The sequence below is a fragment of the Sciurus vulgaris genome (genome assembly GCF_902686455.1).
Source record: "Sciurus vulgaris genome assembly, chromosome: 19".
Taxonomy (NCBI): Eukaryota; Metazoa; Chordata; class Mammalia; order Rodentia; family Sciuridae; genus Sciurus; species Sciurus vulgaris.
In genome coordinates this window covers 21475212-21496901 of record NC_136480.1, presented here as the reverse complement: position 1 = coordinate 21496901, position 21690 = coordinate 21475212, and the positions used below count along the sequence as shown (strand labels likewise).

Sequence of the window (21690 nt, the reverse complement as noted above, 5' to 3'; positions counted from 1 at the left end):
AGGACGGGACAGAAAGGGCCAGTTCCTAGAAATGGATTCCCCAATCTGGGCTCACGAAATAAACATAAATCAGAGATGAAGGTCATTTAAAAACAAAAAAAAAATCAGTATGTACTTCATTAAACTAAATTTTTTAAAAAATGGAGTTTCTTGAACCACAGCATATAATTTACAAAGTGCAAATGTCTGAGAGCCATGTGCTAAATTTAAAGAAACAACTGTTATCAAAACACCCCATTGTGTAAGGCAGTGAAATCTATTTGCACTCTGCGCATCCGTTATAATATTTCAACGGAGCCTTCCAATGTTTGGCAGTTCTTTCCTTCGGTGATAATAAAAGGCTTCTCTTTCCATTAAATATCTAAATTAAGTCGAATAGTGTATGTTAAATAAGCCCATAAGTTCTCTCGCGTGATGCAAGGAAGGTCTGCAATGCTTATCTGCTCAGCCCTCCAACTTAAAGGCAGGCGGTTTATGTCCCCTGCAGAGCCCCGGGACCCCACTGGCTTGGCCAGACTGTGAAAATAAGCTTCAAATGACCCAACGCAACTGCGACTTTAAAAGTAGGAACCAGACCAGACACAACAAACCACAGCAGAGCCAGCCTGGCCTGTCATAATTCATGTGTGTGGAATTCGACGGCAAAGCTCTCACAGGGTGCTGGGCTTCCTCCACGGGCTGCTCCACCAGCAGGGCCAGACTCTGGGAAGCTGCTGCTGATAAGCCACCACGAGGACAAGTCCACAAGTTGCGGCATTCACCAAACAATACTCACTTAACCCAAACAGCCCCGTCCTGCCCTCCTCCCTCCCCGGGCCTGAGGGCCGGTATTCAGACGTCCACGCAGCCCCGGGTTCGGCCTGGTCTCCTGGGACCCCCCATGAGTCGCGGGTCCCCTGAACTTCTTTCTCCACCTTGCTGGCCCACGTAATGATCATGCCCAGCAATGTTTTTTTGAAAAACAATTTCACCACGGTTCGGTGACTTGGAAAATATAATTCTTCCAGATCTTCAGCGGAGAAATGTAAATGGACAGATACATACACGCGCAGATTTCAACTGCCACGTATGCACGGAAAGAGGCGAACACGTGAGCGCCGTCACCCCGTCAGCGCATCTGTCTGGGAACTAAATCAATCTCCCGAAGACTGGCCTGAAGGCTCAGGGACCTGCTGGAGGAACCGCCCGGGTGACCGTGGCTGCTGGTCCTCAGCAGTTCACTGTGTGCCGCTCAGTGTGGGCCCTCGACGTGGAATTTCTCATGGGACTCCTCATGACGATGCTGTGCTGTGAGTCCCCATCTTTTCCAAACAAGAAAACTGGGCTCTGAGAGGTTTGGTCACCTGCTCCAGTCACAGAGCGACCACATCAAGAAGCCAGGAGGTGCACCTGGTTCAGACTGTGCTTCAGTGCCTCCCAGGGGAGACTCAGCAAGAGACGGGCCCAGAGGTGGCCCCTAAAATGACCGCTTTCCTTGGGTTGAAACAGGCAACAGAGTCCAGAAAACCCAGGACTGGACACGCCCTCCACCGAGGTGAAATGCCGAAGGAGCCGCCCCCTCGAGGCAGAGCGGAGGGCCCTGCCCCCACCGCGGCCACCACACTGCTGGGAGGCATCTCCTGGCGTCCTGGAGGGCCCCGTTCACCCACTGGGGCACTCGAGCAGCACCCACTTCAGAGAGAAAACCAAGGGCTGTCCTCCCCCTCAGGAGGCCATCAATTTCCCTGCACGCTGGCAAGGGGAAGGCGGCACAGGAAAGCCCAAAGGGTTGGGTCACCATTTCCAAATGCCTCTGGAAACGGCGGCTGGGCACAGCCCAGGATAGCAGAAAGACACAGGACCAGGAGCCCGTGGGCTCGGTGGACTCCTGAGCGGCCCGCGTGGTCCTCCCACGCCAAGGGCAAGCGAGACTCGCCCCCTAGCAAGGTGCTGCTGTCCAGCTGACTCTCAGGGCTCCCTGAGGCTCGAACCAGCAGCCCAGCCCGCAGTCAGGAGCCAAAGCAGGGCAAGGCCACGGCTGAGCCAACGTCGCCCCGCAGGGTCTCTGACAGTCAGCAGGTCAGCTTTAAGCTAAGGGTCAAACTGCCCAGGTCACAATCAACAGGCCTGTCCTCCCCTGGGGCTCCAAGCCACGCTCCTCCCTTAACTCCAGGCCTGAGCCTCTCCCTGCCTCCACAGCCTGGCCTCTGGGACATGTGCACCTCAGGCACACCTAGGACCCCGCTGTCCCGAGAGGACTCCACCCACAGCCCAAGGGGCCCAGTCCAGGCCCACCAGCCTCCAAGCCCACTTGGGCCAACCATCTTGGAGCAACGTTGACTCATATCTTTCTCTAAAATCCCACTTCTGTTTCACCCACAGAACGTGCCCTCCAAGGAGGTCTAAAACATAACCAAGAAGCCCCGTACTCCAACTCCTGGCCATGTGGCCATCGCCCCTCCCTGGGGGCACTGCACGCACTCCCTGGCAGGTCTCTTGCCCCCCATCCCTGCTCTATCCCCAGCAGAGGGGCAGAGGGATTCTGTTACAATCTAATCAGCACAGGGCCTCCAAGGGCACCAGGCGCAGCGAGTCCTCAGCCGGAGCCCCAGGCTGACAGAGAATCTCTGGAGGGCCGCTGTGTAGCCACCACAGCCTCCTGACCACCCCGTGGTCTCCCAGGGTACGTTTCCCACCAGAGGGCCTTTGCAGTAACTGCCCCGGCTGGAATGTTGCACAAGACCCACTCCCACACCTCCGTCAAGTCTTGGCTCATATAGTAGCTTATTTAACGAGGCCTAGGACTGTCCCTAGAGCACACTTGGACCCACCACGGTCTGCCAGCCTACATGTGGGCTCTCCCATCCTGCACACAACCACCCGACGTGCCAGGTGACTGCCCGCTCACGTCCGTCAGTCTCATCCCTCCTCTCTCCCCAGAGGAAAGCACCCACGGGCCAAGGTTCTGTCGGTTTTCTTCACTGGTTTATCCTCTGTGCCCGGAATGGCGCGTGGGCACAGGGCACCTAACCTCTGCTGAATCAATGACTGACTGACCGGTTCAGTCCAGCCCAAGGAGTAGACGTGCTGAAGGGGCCTCTCCCCCAGCAGCGAGGCAAAGAGGAAGCACGGGCGTGTCTACGCGGGGCCCACAACGCCGACCCCAGTTAACAGCCCCACCCTTCTGCCCGCCAGGCTGTGAGAGGCCCTCCCCTTCACTGCTGCAGCCGGGGACCAAGATGGCACTTGGTTGAGTTGGGAAAGTGTCCCTCCCAACTTCAGGCACTGCCAATCAGGGAGTATTAACATACAGTCCGTTAAGCAGGGACCAGGCCAGGAGGACCCTTGTCCTGAGTGGATTAAAGGCTTGTAAAGGGCTTGAGGGGGGAGCGGGCCCTTTGGTCCCTCCGCCACCTGCCCCGTCTTCCCAGCATTCCTTCCCTCCGGAAGACATGGTCTTGGAGGTGCCAACCAATGGCAGAGACCCGATCCTACCAACCAAGCTGCTGCCCCTTGACCTTGCAGCCCAAGCCTGCAGAACCCTGAGGACCACTTTCTAGGGTAGCTCAGCTCCCCAGGCCGAGGTCTTTGGGGACGGCAGCTCAGACAGACATCCCTCTCGGCTCCACAGGAAAACACGCAGGTCAGGTGGGTAGAACTGTTAAGGAATCACAATTAATGAGATTCCCGGTAGCAACTCCAAGAAGAAAGAGGAAACATATTGCTTCTTTCCTAGAAGTCGGACTTCCCATCCGACAGCGTATGGATGGACAAAGACGGATCTGGCTTCAAGTCGTATTTTAACTCAAAAAGTTCAGTTCACACGTGTGCACGCGCAGCACGCCCCTGCTCAGCACCAGCCGGCATGGCAGACTCCCCGAGCCTCAGCTACGGCCGGCCCCCGGTGAGTTTAGGACCAGGCCTCTCCCCAGACCTCCTCGGTCCAACAGAACCTGCTCCCTCCCGGCACCTCTGCTCCTTCTGAATCTTAAGCTCACATTTCCAATGCCATTTTATTTCTGCTGGTTGTTTTACGTTCAGGCATGATTAAATTTAAAAGAAACGTTCAACTAAATGGTATAGGCATTTCTCTTTGATCAAAATTTACGCAGCAAAAAAAAAAAAAAAAAACCTGCCTATTTATACAGCTGAGCTCATGCAAGTCACTGGAACCACGCTTGCAGGGGAGCAGTCCTTTCCAAGCTTTTATTAGAGACTGTAATGATCGGAGACAGGGGTCATCAAAATGCCTTTGCCAGAGCCAATCTAACATTACTGCAAAGCCCCACTGTAAAACGAAAGCGGTCCAGGGAGGAGGGAGGACGAGGACAGGAGAGAGGAGACGGCCGTGCTGTGCAACCAAGAGAAAACGCCATCCAGGAATGTCGGACTGGGAAGGGCCAGCTCAGTACTCACCTTCCCTGGCTCAACACCAGGGAAAACATTTCTGTAGCTGAGCAAGTGGGTCCCAGGGACAGATGAGTAGGGAAAGTTGCAAAAATAAAACCAACAGAAAAACATCTTTTTCGGGAAGGAAAGTGGACCAATAATACCCTCTGACTCTGATCTTTAAAAATTATTTTGTCCGGAGTCAAAAGAGTGGGCTGGAAGAATAGCCAGTGTAATTCACTGGAGACGGAGCCCTAGGTTTAGTTTAATGAAATGTTCAAACTCATAAAACAGACGGGGTGACTGAATGTACTGCGTGGTCCTCGACTGGATCCTGGATGGGGCCAAACGGCAGCTCCGAAAGACTTCACTGGGGCGCCGGAAAAATCTGACAATAGTCTTGTATCACTGTCAAAGCCTCCGATTTGATCACGGTATTTCGGTTATGCAACCAGACACCTGTTACGAAATAAATGCACGCAGAAGTATTTTAGGGTGAAGGTGCTTAAGGTTCCAAACCTACTCTTAAAGGACTTAGGAAAATGATATGCAAACTCACATGCGTGCACACACATGCTTATTACCCGAGAGGATGACAGAGTCAAGGGTAAGCGCCGTCCACCTGGCAAAAAGGTAGTGGGAACTCCTCGTATCATTTTACAACTTTTGTATAAATGTGAAATCATATCGAGAAGAAAAATGAGCTTTGTCTCCTGATCTCACTCCTAAAATATATCGCCCTGGTTATTTCCTAGAAAATGATATTAACCAGAAAAGACATACCCTCCTGTGCGTCCGTCCATTATTCATCCACAAAATCACATGAAGCACCTACCGGCCCCCAGCGCACCTCGCCTGTCAGAGCTGACTGCGAGTTTTAAATAGCTGCATTGCTGGTATGAGAAAAACTCAGCTTCCCAATCTGGAAATGAAGTCAGCCATGCCTGAGGGTCCAGAGAAAATAACCCGCGCTTTACTACAAAGCTTTCGGCGGTCAGGAGGGAGGATCCAGATACTATGTCCTATTTTGCTAAAAATGCTAAGCTACTCTGAAGGTGATCTACCAAAAACAGAGAATCCAGACATAGCTATGCAAAACAGAGCTGATGATCACAACCCATCTGCAAGTCCAAGTCCACCCAGACTCCCTGCACCCAAGAGAAGGCTTCTCAGATGACGGACATGCTGTGTAGTCAGGGGCGAGATGCGTGCACCCCCCCATGGCTGGGTTCTCGGGTTCGGCAGCTAAACCACCAACAGGATTATCATCAAGAGGCGGTCCACACCACCGCAGTCACGTCGGGAAACGCCTATCACGAGGACCGTCAGCGAGGACCGTGGCTTTACCGCCACTACAGCAGCTTGGTCAAGCAAATCAGGACGTGGCGTCCAGAGACTGGTCCCTGTTCCTCAAGCACGGAGCTTCGCCATCGCTGCTCCCCGAAGCAGGCCTGAGTCCTTCTGAGCAGACCCAGCGATCCCTCCCCGCCACGCCTCAGCAGGCTGCGGGCTGCGCTCCATAGCTGCCCGGCCGCGCGGTTGCGCACAAACTCCTCACCCAGACGTAAGATGGGAGAACACACTCTCGGGTCACCACTGAGTTAAAACTGCCCAGATCTCCTGCCACCTGCCTGGAGGGCCATTCACCCTCCCTTGCCACCCTTCCCTGGTGGGTGAGCGTGGAGATCTGCTCTCCAGGAGCATGCGCAGCACTGAACGGTACCTTGAATCTCCCAGTCCACTCGTGACCAGCTATCACCCAGGGAGTGAGAGAAGCAGCGGGAAGAGAGCCCTCTTCTCCTCTCCATCAGCGGTCACTGGGGGAACCGCAGAGAACATGCGGGCCATCCTCAGTCTCCCTCCTTTTTTTTTTTTTTTGCATTTCATCTGAGCACATGCGTCTCCTGAAGACGACGCTTCATTAATGAACAGAAACAGCCAGTCGGACCAGATGATCTCATCAGATCACCGCAGCAGTAAGATTTCCTAGCTCCAAATTTCCACCCTTGTTAGGCAAACAGACTTCTACAGATGCGAAAACTCAAGCTCAAGGTCAACCAAAACAACATTCCCACTCTTGTTATTTGCTGAGAAATGTGAGAAACACCTCAGGAGATGACAGAGTAGGAAACCCTACCCCTGCCCTCTAGCCAACTCTAGTCCAGTTCCCTGAGACAGAGTCTCAGTGTCACCTTTCACCTGGTTACAGAGCTGACAGACACCACTTCCAAGACTAGCCCGTAAAATGCTGCCTATGGGACCTCAGCTCGTTTTCTCCCGTTGTGGTGCTTGGAGTCCCAGGTAGAAGGTGACACTGAGACAGAAGAAGGGGAGTCTGGGCCTGTGCTTGGAGGACAGGCCCTACCAGCGGGAGAGAAGCACCCCAGGTCTGAACCACTTAACATCCTGGGTTTATTTGTCATAGCAGCCAGCACAAAATATGCGCTGCACCTTCCATTTCCCCGTGACCTTCCGAGCAATTCTGCAAACACTTAATGAGCTTCTATAAACACCAGACTCCACACAAAGCATCAGGGGACACGAGGAGAAGAGAGAGCAGGAAAGGCTTCTGCCCACGTGCAGGAGGCCACCTCCTCTGGACAAGTGCACAGATGTGTCACCTGCTTGGAGGGCTGGCACAACCACACAAGGGCCACTATGTTCTCGAAGAGACTTGGAAACAGCACAGTATCACAGATGGGACCCGTCGCTCCTAGAGGTCACGGTCAAGGACTCCTCCATGCCAGCAGAGCAAGCGCCTCCAACTCCTCTTCTCCCATCCTGGATGCCCAAGCAAGGGGCGTCCGGACGTTCTGCTAACCACGTGAGAATTCCCTGGGGAAGCACCTTTCACAAGACCCCGCGCTCCTGCAGTCTCCGCTCTCCCCGCCAGTTATCCTGCCTGGTTCCCACGGCATTGCTGGTTCCAAGCGAGAGATCTTAACACTGTAACTTTGATTCTACTTTAGCTTAAAAAAAAAAAAAGAAAAAGAAAAAAGAAAAAAAAGACAAGTTTCAGGATGTCTCGGGCAGAGGCCCAAGCCCAAACCCTCCCCGTCATGTCAAGCCAAGGGGGCTCTCGTGGAATAAGTGCCTTGAATAAGGCCCTCCTCTGCTGCAGATCTCTGTAAGGAGCTGACCGGCCAGCTCCACTGGGTACCAGCAAGCGGTCTCCTCTCTCCAGGGTCCAGTCAGCTTCCGCAGGCCAGGCCCAGCGCGGGGTGACCTGTGCAGTGGGACCAGAGCATGCCAAAACATCCTCAGGACGGCGTTTTCCAACGGCCAAGTAGGTGACCGCACGGTCTTCTCATCTAGCATCAAAATGAGAAAAACTTCCACAGAAAAACAATTTTAAAAAGAAGGAAAGAAAGCAAGCAAGCAAGGAAGGGAAAGAGAGGACGCGGGAACACACACGGCCCTGCCGATTAACCGCACCCGTCTCCCCGACCCCCTCGGGGCACTTCTGCATCTTCTCGGGGCGTCTGAAACGCGAAACGTTTTCTCTCCTAACCTATAAATGAACCGCTGCTAGACTTCTGTTCGCCTCATCAATTTCTACACCTTTTTGAAAAATAGATCGTCTGGCATTCCTTTCCCATGACGGAGAGCGTCGCGTGCTTGAGACACGCAGCCACTCCCAGCATGTGTGCAGGACTTCCCAGCATGGGCCTGGCTGACCCCTCTCAGTGCTCCTGCCAGGAGGAGGCAAGGCCGGTCCCGCACAGAATCCCTGCCGAAGGACCTCAGAGGAGGCTCCTTAGAAACCGCCCCGTCTGTCACTGGGGTTAGGAGGTCCAGGGACGTCTTTATGAGGATAGAAGGGGCCTTGCCTCCACCTTTCCCAGAACAGCAACAAAATGCTCTTCCAGGGGCCCTAAAAGTGTCAGCGGGAGGCTGCCCCGGAGAGAATGGCTGCAGATCAAAAACCTCCCAGCCAAGGCAGGCCAAGTCCAGCACCCTCCCCAGACGCGGAGCACGCCGCGTCTCAGAGACCTGCCTCCACTCAGCCTCCAGGAGCCGAAACAGGCTGACACTGACAAGTCAATTGAAATTTCTATGACATTTATTATTTTTTTTCTCTAAAGCAACTCAGGTAAAGTCACAAGGCATAATCAACAATGACAGTTGCCATCTGAGAACAAAGGGATGACCTGACTCCTGCGCCCACGCCAGGCAGCGTGTATGCAAATGAGCCAGAAAGAGCAGCTCCAGGTGAGAAGCAGGGCCACCTCCTCCAGGCCTCCCTGATGTCCTCCCGGCCAGGGCCACAGGCACAGCGTGGAAGGAGCCACAGCCCTGGGAGGGCAGAGAAGTTCACAATCAAAACAGAGAGGCCTGCAAAGGCTGGTGGCGTCCAGGACAGGACGGTTGCTGAACAAGACTCCTGAGGGGGACAGCTGGTGCCCAGGAGGGCCACTGGGGCATGTCGTTTAGAACAAGAAGAAGGGTTGGGGAGATAGCTCAGCAGGTAGAGTGCTTGCCTTGCAAGTATAAGGCCCTGTGTTCAAATCCCCAGCACCACCAAAAAAAAGAAACAAGGAGAAGGCGGTGGGGGCAGGGCCCTGTTCTAGGCTTCAAACCCCAAGTCAGTGACCCGAGAGCCAGAGGTGGTCCAAACCTCTGTTTGACTTGGGCCAGACTAGATAGACTTTGTTTTTCTTCAGTTTCTAACACATCATAATCAAGATTAAACATTTTTTCATTTTGAATTTTCTGATTTCTTTGGAAGATACCAGAGAGGAGATTTGGCCACGTGAAGCTAACATTTCTCCCACAAAAACAGGGCAGGGCTGTGTGCTTGCCCCTGCTGGCTTCAGAGTTCAGATTCCCAGCTCTCAGCCGGGGGCACTGCACGTGCAAAGGCCCTGGTACACTTTACCACATCACCAGTGGCCCAGAACCGCTCAGCCTTGGCTCCAAGACATGAAACTTTTTACAAAGCCCTCTGACTTGGTACGATTTCAAATCTCTTTTCTTGAAAGCCACGGAACATCTGAGCAGCAAGAAACGATGCCAGGGTTACTACTACAAGGGGCAGGACAACGAGACCAGCCAGCCACCCACAATCCCAACAGCACACACCAACAATCGCGAGCAAACCCCGAACCTGGCACGGACGCCTGGGGGGCTCCCCACCAAACACTGCTCGTCGGCACAGGCCCAACACAAAGGCCGGGTCCCGGGCCCGTCTGTCCAGGCTGGCACGTCCAATCTGGAGAAACTCACTTTTTTACAATATTCCGATTTCTCAGGGTAAACACTACTCTGCATAAAAAGAGAAGCAGACAGACCCGAAGACAGGAAATCCCACCAGACTCCTTTTCCTGTGATGGGGTTTTCTAAGAGCGGCTAGGAGACGGGTTCCTAGTAAGTCCAAGACAGAAAGAAAACAGGCTCTGGATTCGGAAAGGCGCTCTCCATCCTGAATGAACCGGCTGGCCTTAACCAAGAGGAGTAACTTTGCTGATCCTGGTGTCCTTCTCCCCAAGACAGGAAAGGCACTGGCCACCCCCAGGATGGTTGGGAGGGTTACCAGCAACTGATTCAGAGTGACCTGAACACAGCACGCGGACCTGAGAGCTTTGCGGCTGCACCCAACTGGGAACCTCGGGGCCGGTGCCAGCCTCTGTCTATCATGAACGGGGACCACGAAGACCCAGGACCCACGTCCCCTAGTGCACACGGGCGTGTGCTGTGTGCAGGTGGTGGACTGGGCCCACCATGGGCAGCAGAGACCCCAGCAGGCCTCGCACCTGGCTCTCCTCCCAGGAACAGCGGCCGTCCCCCAGGGCATCTTCCTGACCCCAGCCCCACGGACAGAGCCAAAGAGAAGCCAGCTCAGGCCGCGCCCTTGCCTGGATCCAATTGCTGCCGACGCACCTGTTGGAGATGAGGGCAGGCTAAACGGGGAATGGGGACATGGACACACACATCATGTGACGAGGGAGGCCGAGCGGCAACCCAGTGCCCAGAAACCCCGCCCCTGCCAGCACCTTCACCTTGGAGGTCTGGCCTCCAGAAAGGTGAGTCAGCAACGTGTGTGGTGTCCACAGCCGTGTGGGAGGGAGGGACAGCGGTTTCAGCAGCGGGCTACCTTTCCCCCTGCAGGAGGAGCCCGGCAATAACCTCCCTTGTCCCTCCTGCCACCAGGAATACAAGGGGCATCCCTGCCCTCTGCCCTCCCTCCAGAGGACAAGAGCAGAGCCACTGCCGGGGAGGTGACGGAGGCCTTCTCCGTGCACAGCTACACAGCCTGGGCAACGGGCAGGGCCTCTGGGAGAGGACAGAGACGGCCTCGGGAGAAGATCCCAGGGAGATGCCATCTCCCACCAAAACCAGGTTGCAGTCCAAAGCTCCAAGCAGCCATGGCAGGAAGGACGGACCAGAGGAAGCAGAGGATCTGAGACACCTTCCCAGATCTCAGCCCGGGCCTGTTCTGCCTCTGTGCTCCCTGGGGCGCCCGTATTCTTCAACGCCTTTTTTCCTTCAGTTAGTTGGTTTTGATCTCTGCTTCCTGGAGCAACTGCATAGAATATAAACGAGGGGGCCTCCGACTTGGGATGGGGAATGTCCCAGGGACCTCTCCACACTGAGGACACTGCACCTGCTCCAGGGAACCTCACAGCCTCCCCCGGCACGCGGCATGTCGGGTCGCCCTCGGGACCGCCTGGGAGCTGCCTGGTGGCCAGTGCCCGGCGTGGAGGAGGACTGGACTGCACACTGACGGCCTGGAAAGATCAGAATCAACATTCCTGTCTGCTTCCTACTGAAGGCACCTCTCTCACTCCATCCTAAAGCTGGAAAAGCTTAAGTAGAAACATCCTGAGCCTGGGATCGTCTGCATCTGCTTCTAATCTATGTTTTTATATGTACATGAAGTGCAGCTATCTCTGAGTGGCCAGACTAAGGACAGTTTTTATTTTCTCCGTTCAATTTACCTACGTTTTCTTTTTTATTATGGATGTATTTCCTTGAGTCTGTGCCAGAAGTTCTGGAACTTTCTTGACACCACATTTAGAGTATTTTAGCAATTTTTTCATGCATTCCTTCCCATCCCAAGACCAGCCACAGGAAGGGATCAAGCAAATCTATAAGTATGTAGTCGTGACAACTTAGTAGCTACTTGGAAAATAAATTGAGAAAAAGAATAGTTTATTTCATACATAAACAATAATAGTGAGGAGACAGATGTACCTGTTGCAAACTGTGCAACTTTCTCCAACCCTTAAATAAGAACGGATGCCACCCTCACTTGTTTTCTGTGCCATGTTGATTTTTCAAATGGTTTATTTGCATTACATCATGGCAACTGCCAAAACACAGTTTTGCCCCAAAAAATGACGCTATCAATAGGGATATAACACAACCTACCAAACTGCAAGTAATCTAGGAGTTTGGACAGTGCCCCAAAGAAGCTGCCCATCACCATATTTCCCTCCCACAACCCCGTGAGTCTACAGGCCCTCGGCTCCACAATGCACAGTTTGGAACGGCCTCTCTGCCCTTGTCTATTCATATACACGCACCTTCAGGGCTGAGTCCTGCTCCCATGTCACGTCACATCACGCACAGCAACGAGGATACAAATGTTTTGACTGATCACCTACCCCGTCTGTCTGGCGTTGGATGGTACTATGCTTAATTCAGAAACGCCGGGCCCACAAAAGAGGGGCCGAACACTATAGCCTGAGGACTGCCGTCCAAGACAAGCAGCTCTCCCACCTTTAGGACTAAACAAACCTTGATTTTTTTTTTTAATTTATTTTTATTGTAAACAAATAGGATACATGTTGTCTCTGTACATGGAGTAAAAGCATACCATTTGCATATTCATACATTTACATAGAGTAATGATGTTTGATTCATTCTGTTATTTTTTCCTTCCCCCCCACCCCTCCCACCCCTCTTTTCCCTCTATACAGTTCCTCCTTCCTCCATTCTTGCCCCCCCTCCCACCCCCCATTATGTGTCATCATCCGCTTATCAGTGAGATCATTCGCCTTTTGGATTTTTGAGATTGGCTTATCTCACTTAGGATGATATTCTCCAATTTCATCCATTTGCCTGCAAATGCCATAATTTTATTATTCTTTATAGCTGAGTAATATTCCATTGTATATATATACCACAGTTTCTTTATCCATTCATCAACTGAAGGGCATCTAGGTTGGTTCCACAGTCTGGCTATTGTGAATTGAGCAGCTATGAACATTGATGTGGCTGTGTCTCTGTATTTTTAAGTCCTTAGGGTAAAGGCCGAGGAGTGGGATAACTGGATCAAATGGTAGGTCCATTCCAAGTTTTCTAAGGAATCTCCACACTGCTTTCCAGAGTGGCTGCACTAATTTGCATCCCCACCAGCAATGTATGAGTGGACCTTTTTCCCCACATCCTCGCCAACACTTATTGTTGCTTGTATTCTTGATAAAATCACCATTCTAATTAGGGTGAGATGGAATCTTACAAACCTTGATTTTTTAACCATGAAAGTTTCCTCCCAAGACCAAGTGTACACACATATTTTGACCTCAGATCACCATCGGCCGCCAAGAGACCGACACATTACTGCACTACGTTAGGGAAGCATCACAGTTTTTCTTCGTGAGATGAATATTTTACTGGGGGCTGACGTCCCAAGGCCCTAGGTGACAGTTTAAAATCTCCATTGGCTGACTTTTCTGATGGCCTGCTTCCTGGTGCTGTTTTCCAGCTGGAGCTTCCCAAATAAACACGTGTAGAAGGATCACTGGGTGAAGGACGGGCAGCAAGATAAGGGGCGGGGCACAGAGGGGCGGCCTCAAGGGCGGGCGGGTCACATGTCCAGCTCAGCGGCTTCCCCACGCCCATCTGATGCTTCTGCAGGGGAGGACACCAGCACAGATCACTAGAGCTGAGCAAGGGCAGCTGCTCGGACAACTGACGCCACCACAGACTGTGGATGCGTCCCTCTTATGGCGGGAAGAAAGCGTGTTATGTAGCGCCATGAAACAGCACAGTGACGTGAAACAGCAGCAAGCAGAGACAAGACAACAGGAACAACCTCCACTCACGAGCACACCAGGGACTGAACCCAGGGGTGCTTAACCACTGCGCCATGTCCCCAGCCCTTATTCATATTTTATTAGAGACAGGGTCCTGCTAAGCTGCGTAAGGCCTCACTAAGTGGCTGAGGCTGGCTTTGAACTCGCGATCCTCCTGCCTCAGCCTCCCGAGCTGAGATTACAAGTGTGCACCACCGTGTCCAGCTACAGAGAAACTTCTGAAAGGTGAGTGAACACTGGTCCAGCCAGGAGCCAGAGATGCCTATGTGAAAGACACAGGAGGACAGGGCACAGGGCTCAGTGGAAGGGCACTCGCCTGGCATGTGCAAAGCCCTGGTTCCATTCCAGTACCTCAAAACAAAAGAGAGAGAGAGACACACAGACTTGACATGCCTTCCAGATGCCCCACCAAGTTCTCCATCGCAGCAGGACCAGGAAAGCCCGGGATGCTCCGTCCCAACTCTGCCGGTTTCTACGGGAGTTCACTTCCACTTGCCAGAGAATGCAAATACATTAAAAAAAAAAGAAAGCCAATTAAGACACAAGTGTTTAAAGACACAGGAGTAATTACAAATGTATTATTCATACCTAATTTACAAGATGAACTTCTTTCCGTAAAATATTAAACTGTTTACATGCAGGCCGGAAAGACAATTTTCCAACCGTTCATGTTCAACCACAAAGCAGCGCCTGCTAACGGCCAGGCGGCTCCTCCTGGACTCAGCGTGGACTCCCGGCATCAGAAAATGTTTGACCTCCAGATATCTACTTGACCCCACAGAAATGCAGACTCGCCTGCTATAAAATCCTAAACAATGGGGCAGACAAGGTCACGGGGTCAGAGCGAGTATTAACGGGTCACCCTGCGGCCCACTTGGGAGCAATTACTTCCAGTCATGGCTAAGTGGACACTTGATTGAATGCCACTAAGACAGCTCACATCCCAGGATAACAATCCTCACAGCGATTAAGAATTAAAGCCCCCATGATTCAGCCTTTATTACTCAAATGAACCTAACTCTTCCATAAAAAACTCTTGGTGTATGCCTGATGCGGGGCCTAAATTGAAATGCCACCTCATTAAACAATAATATCTAATTTTATCTAAATGAATTTTCATGAAAGTGCGCCACACAGCTCAGGAATTTTTAAAATGAATGATCGCAAGTGATACATAATTTCACCAAAACTGGAGCAGGAAAAAAAAAAAAAAATTAGCTTTCAGAATAAAAGGAAATATCAATGTTGAATGAATCGCCTCTTCTTCCCCCGGCCAGAGAGGGCAAGAGACCCCTCCACGGCTGCTGTCGGACATTGGCAACCTGTCTCTGAGAAATTCCCTCATCTTCTCTTGTGACAGAAAAAAACGGAAACAGGCAGTGGTTTTACCAATTGGTCCATCACTGGGCTACTTTTAAACTACATGTGCAGACATCAGGGCCTCCTTCCTCCAAAGTCGCCGGGATGGGAGGCCCAAGACACCACGCGCAGCCTTCAAACCCTAAGTCTTGCCCAGATCACGCCACCTGAGAACCCCGGGCGCACCCCAAAGGTCTGCACAGGGCAGGCGACCAGGCCGTCTGGCTTCTTCCTTCCTCTTTAATCTCCCTGATTTCATCATCTTCTGAGGCCCCTGCATGTATTTTATCATCATCTTCTACTTAGGGCAAGTGATTCATTTTCTAATTACAATAATCAATGTACAGTTTCTTTTTGATGTCAAATGATTCACGTTTAAAAAAAAAAATGAGGCAACTCAAAAGAAATTATTAACTAAAAAATAGAAGCACCGGTAGGTATTTCTCATTGGCCAACACGGTGACCAACATGACGCGGCCACCCTACCCGATGGACCAGGAATCTCGGCCCGGCCCATCCTCCGGGGTCACTCACAGATCCCGGAACACAGGCGTGCAGGCCCCGGCCTGCCCCGCGGCCGACGCCTGGGCTCCCTCTGCCAGGGAACTCCTGGAGACTGCAGGAACACATGCAGGCCTCAGCCAGCCCACCAAGAGCTCCGGGGAGGAGGCCGGCTGGGCCCCAGAGCTCGGGCACTGCAGACGAATTCTTTCAAAGGCTGTACCTCTGGCCAGGCAGGGCCCAGGGCCAGGGGGCTTTGCCTGCCCACGTGTGGGAACAGGCCCCACTTCACAGCCGAGAAGGGCGAGTCACAACTGTCACAGAAGTCCTGAGTTTGCGGCAGCTAATGATGTCCCAGGCATCACAGGCAAGACCAAGGTCAAAATTTAAAGACACAGGCCTGGCTTCCAGCAGCTCAGGCTCCCCCGACAGGCTGGAAGGGACCCTGAGAGGACGTGCCCCTGACCAACCAAGCTGGAGGTCCCCAGAGGCTCACCTCGCCCAACAGGACACAGATTACGCCAGAAGTTAGGACCAAGGCAGAGGTTTAGGTAGATAAGTTCAAGACCACCTCCTCCAATTTGCCATCCGCCAGGTCCTTCTGTGCCTCTATTTTTGAGAAAAAAAACTAGCGAGGCCTTACAGTATAATTAGGTAAGTCCTTTTTTTAATTATTTTTTTAACAGAAAAGACAATATCTGCGAGGCGTGCACACACACACACACACACACACACACACACACACACTTGTGTTGCTCTAGGACATTCCTTGACAAAAGATCCAAAATGGAACGCCAAGTCTAAGACTTAAAAATCACCCTGACTTTTAAAGGAGTCTTCCTGGACCGCCTACACTGACTTCAAAAAAATTAGTTTCCTTCTAAATTACAGCCTGCCCTGTGTATACAGTCACTAACCCATGCTTTAATCCACGGATGATAATTTTGCAATAACGATACAAACACTGGGTCATTCGGAAAGAAAGACACTGGTATCTTCAGGCCGGGGAGATGCCAGGGAGACGGCAAAGGGACTGTACCCCTGGCGGGCTGTTTTCCTTTAACGCTCACCCATCTGAAATGCAGCTCCCGCACAATGCAGGCCCTATTGTGGTTTTTTTTTTTTTGTCCTCTTTATGAAAACATGTTTTGCTTACACCTCCCGGCACTTGTTCAGCGTTAAATAAAAACAACTGCAGTAAATTGCTGACAAACAGGTAATACGAGTAGAAAGAATTCCCTAACTTTCAAACTCTCAGCTCGGGGAAAGGGAAGAAACTGAAGTTAGAACATGCCCCCAAAGTCGCCTGGTAAACAGGCTGTCTCAAAGAGAATGTGAAACGCATAGCAAAACAGACGCTCAACTAATTTTAAATGCCTAATTATATGCCACCTAAACAGAATTATCAAGAGACTTGATTGACTTCTACAGAGTGATTGCCACGGAGGCGGCCCAGAGTAATAATAAATAATGTCTGACCTTCCAGTGTCCTTGAAAATTATTCACTATATCAAAGCTGGAGGGCGCGGGCAGCACTGCATTCCATGCCGGCAGGGATTGATCAGGACTTACTGATCCAGACTCATCTACCCTGACTGACCCAGGAAGAACAGTGGGAAGAGACACGGAGCTGTGGCAAACAAAACTAACCAGTGGCTTGGGCCACCTGGGTCAGCAACAGAGGAAGATGGCGGGCAGGTATAGGAAGGAGTGACTGTCAGGCAGCTCATGGAAAGAAACCCAAGCACATGACTTCGCAGAACTTAGAAGTCAAGACTTAGGCTGAAGGCGAGGTCCGGGTGGTGCAGGAAGTCACAGGGTGCTCCTCGCTCTGTTCTCCACAAGTCTTCCATCCCTAAGCCCCTCTGACCCATAGCCATTGTGGAACGTCTGGCCACCAGGAATGCTGAGCCAAGGTCACTCCTGGTTTGGAACGACACTAGTGCAGAAGGCCAAACGCTGCCCCCAGCGGGGCGCTACATCGGGAAGACGTGACGTGGATTCTGAGGCAGCAGGTTTTCCTGAGACGGACAAGAAGAAAAGCCAAAGCCAAAGCCAAATCTGAACCCGGCCACACTCAAAGACCAGATTCCTCCTTGCCCGCCAAGGAACTTGGGTTATGCGCTGGAAAGACTTTCCAAAGGGCTGCAGTTGGAGAAGCAAGGGAAAGGTCTCAGCTGGACTCCACCGGGTCTGCCAGTCCTGTCAATCCCCCACCTACACATGAGCAACCCCCTATGGACTCCTATTTAAATTAAACCAGTGTCTGAAAGAAGGCACCGGTGGGGCATTCCTGACCGGAAGATCTGAAATCCAAAACATTTTGCTCGTCATGTTGGTACTGAAAAAGATTCTGTTCTCTCAGGTGTCCTGGTGACGGGCTCTCAACAGGTAACAGCTACGCAAATGTTCTAAAATTCTCCAAAATCTAACACACGGCCTCTCCGCCACATGGAAATGAACACGGATCTTGACTTTGGAATCAAGGTCCAGCGACAGCCCTGTTCCAACAGCACAGCTAAACCTTGCTCTCAACTTCCTCATGTTTAAATCCGAGTCCCCCTGTGAATGAAACCTCTGTTCCCTGTTTCCACTATCCCTGCGTCCAAGCAGGGGCTACGCCAATGAACTTCAGGTGAAGTGAGAGATATCAGATCCAAGGAGGCCCAGGATTCCAGCCGGGCCACAGCTGTGACCCACCAGAGGAATCGCCTCCCCAGGTCACCTGGAAGGGCCAGACACCTGCACTGGCCCAGCAGCAGCCTGGAGGGCAGGGACTCAGCGAGGAGCCACCCAGCCATCCGCCTGGCTGTAGTTATGGCTGCCAAGGACGACCGTTCCAAGGGAAGAAACCACCACCCTAGGCTGGACACTGCGGAGCAAGGCAGGTCCAGCCGTCCCCGGTTTAGATGGGGGTGGGGGGTGTCTCGACAACACGCAGGGAAAGAGCAAGAGAGTGCCGCCTGGACGGAGCGTCCTCTGGCTTCCCTGCCTCCTTGCGGGGTTATCTCCAGGGCGATCGTTCAGGAGGGAAATGATTTATCAGTTCTGACGAGGTGAAGGGAACAGCCTTCAAGCCAACAGCGTCTGGGACGGGCCAACAAGTTGGAACCCACAGGCAAGGGCCAGACGGGGCGGGCACCGTGCAGGCAGGTGACGGATCCTTCCAGGGCCGAGCCTTAGAGCCGGGACCTCAGAGGGCTGCCCGTTGTGTGGGGGCCCAGCTGTAGGTGTGGCGCTCCAGCCTTTCAGAGCGCGGCCAGCAAACGGCCATGGGGCGACAGTCACGGGCACGTGTCTCCCCACCTTGTCTACTCTCTGGGCAATCGCGGGTCCTCCAGGGCACCGGGGAACGGGCGCAGCCTCCCGTCCTGCTGCCTTTCAGAGGCTCTTCCACCTGGCACGGCAGCCACGCAGCTTCTCAAGCACCCAGAAGTGGAGGGTCCCAGACACCAGACCCTCTCCAGGTGGCTGTGACCAAACTTCACGTTTTTACCCAAAACTGGTGAATGACTTTTTTTTTTTTTTTTTTTTTTAATCAACTCAGTGTCAGTCTGAGTTTCCTTAAGGCAGGAAATTTTAAAAATAACTCGCTTACTAAAACTCTAAGTGTTGCGAAAACCTCCAAGCTGGCCAGTCCGGGCCCACAGTGCTGCGCGGGGAGGGTCTGAAAACAAGGTGGGGCCCTTTTTTTTCCTCCCCGGCATTTGGCAGGAACAGCAAAGGGAAGCCGCTCCCCCATCCCCACCTGCCCTGCCTTCTCTTCCACAGAGAACAGAAAGCGCCCTGAGCAACCAGCCCGGCAACGGGCCGCTCCAGCCCACGGCGACAGCTAGCAATACCTGCATGCTTGTCTGTAGGCCTGAATTCGGGGGGCAGCAGGAGGTACCGGGGACACACACACTCCACCCTTCAAGGAAAGGAAAAGGAGTCCCATTCCAACAATTCAGAGCACCGGGCCCTGGAAACATCTCGCTCCTGTCACCAGGAACGAGGAGTCTGGAACGGACCAGAAGTCACGCCTATCCACCAGCGATAGCAAACACCACTGCAGCAGCTGGCGAGAAGCAACTAGCCACTGAAATGGCAGCTTCGCAAGACGGAAGAGGAGACAGGGCTTTAACCCCTCACAACCGTTCACTGGGCAAGACGCACGTAAAGGCTCAGGGGTCCTGGAGGCCACCGCCCCCCTGACTCTTTGATTCTCAAGATGATTCTCTGGAGGCCTTTCAAGACTCAGTCACATAGACTGGGAAGAAGGCAGAACAGCTCCCAAAGTTGAGGCTCCATCTTTTCTTTTTAAGCATATTTGGCTACCATGAAGGGAGTCTCCAGGGACTCAAGAAATAGGAGAACTAACCAGACCCCAGATTTCTTTAGTTTAGAACCCACTTCCTCAAAAAAATAACTGAAGGTGCCTGCAACCCATAGTGATTGACAGAGTAGGCCTTAACCCTCCGTGTCCTGAGAAGTCCAACTGTTCAAAACCCAAAGAAGCACGATGACATACCACCAGGAAAAGGTTGCTGAAATGGCCCAACGGTGCTCTCAAAACTGACCAAGGGCTGGGATGTGGCTCAGTGGTTAAGCACCTCGGGGTTCAATTCCAAGTACCATAAAAAAATAAAAACTGACTGTGCAAAGATAGTTCTGTTTGCCAAACTGAAACCAGAACTCCCTACGAGCGACGGGAGGGGAGCTGGTGAGCGGACCCTGAGCTACGGTCAGACAAGAGCAAGTTCTGTGGTGACTGTAGGTGACGATGATGTACCAGACATTTCCAAAGCCTCCAGGAAACAGGTCCTCGTGGTATAGAAATAACAACCACAGCCGGGCACGGTGGCACATGCCTATAAAACCAGCAACTGGGGAGGCTGAGGCAGAAGGATCCAAGTTCAAAGCCAGCCTCAGCGATTTAGCGAGGCCCTGTCTCAAAGTTTAAAAAATATAAAAGGACTGGAATGTGTTCAGTGGTAAAGCATCCCTGGGTTCAATCCCCAGTACCAATAAATAATAAAGAAATATAGAAATGACAACTGTTAAAGGAGATAAATACACTTAACCTGATTTCAACAAGACGTGGTGCAGAGACCGGACCAACACAAGGAACCCCACTCGAAGATGCCATTCTTAGGTCTTTATCCATCAGTGAAAAATAAACTTAGCTTAAGTTTCTTAAAAAGGTAGATTTTGGGGTTGGGCACAGTGGCACATGCCTGAAATCCCAGTGGTTCAGGAAGCTGATTTAGAAGGACTATGAGTTCAAAGGCAGCCTCAGTGATTTAGCAAGGCCCTAAGCAACTCAGTGAGACCCCATCTCTAAATAAAATAAAAAACAGGGCTGAGGATGTGGCTCAGTGATTAACCATCCCTGGGTTCGATCCCCAGTACCAAAAGAAAAAAGAAAAAAGTATATTCTCGGCTCCAGCTGTAGACAATCAGGTCAAGGGTAGAGGGTGAGGAATCTGCAATGTAACAATCCGCACAAGTCACTACTGCAGACTCTAGAAAACACTGTGTTTAGGTCCCTCCAGTGCCGGGGGCCAGACTTCAACAGTCACTTTGCTAGGATGTGGTTGTATTTGTCTGATTTCTATTTTTGTTCCAGATCAATCCATCAATCAATCTCCCCATGCTAAATTAAAGTGTGGTCATTTCCCCGATGTAGCCACCCCTTGGAGACGGAGCTGGCTGGACACGCACCGGCCTGAGCGGGGCCCATCAGCCCTTCAACCTTCTTCCCTGAGGAACTCAGGACTAAGTGAGTCTAGTGAAATCACACGGGATTCAAGCTCAACGGACAGAAAGGCACCCACAGCAGCTGGAGGAGGGGCCAGAGGAAGCGGAAGTGTGTTTTTCGGGGGTCACTGCCCCCTCAGGCCCATGGACCCTGGCACCTCATTTCACTAACTGCCAATCTGTAAGACTCTCAAAGGAAATTTTACTATAAGCAACGTTCACCTGACATGCTGACCTCAGAATCTGACCTCCAGGCAAGATCATCCAAGGAGGACGTAACAGGTCCCCTCTGACTCAGGGTCAGCAGGCGGTGGCCAAGGAGCTGAGCCTGAAGAACGCACGTAGCAGATGCATGGTCAGGACAGAAATGAGACGAGAGAGGCCTCCACGGGCTCCACTCCCTGCTTCCGCCCCTTCTGACACAAGGAGACGTCCCCAGGGTCTGAGGATGAGCCCAGCCTTCCATGGCCTCCTAGCCTCCTGCAACACCAGATGCCAGGCAAGAACACAGACCATACGGACATAATGACACAGGACAGAATTCCCATCCTCCGAGTCTCGGGGACCAAGGGTGACCTTGGAGGCTGTCATAAGGGACCTTGTGCAGACTTACTGTCAACTCAGTCTGCAGAGAGAGAGAGAGAGAGAGAGAGAGAGGGAGAAATAAAGCGCAGCCCAGACA

General features: G+C 52.2%; 1 protein-coding gene across 11 annotated transcripts in view; it reads right to left on the bottom strand.

Moving 5' to 3' along the window:
* FOXP1 (forkhead box P1) overlaps window positions 1-21690 on the bottom strand; it is a 515936-nt gene that overhangs the window by 453691 nt on the left and 40555 nt on the right. The gene's annotated exons all lie outside the window — the stretch shown is intronic.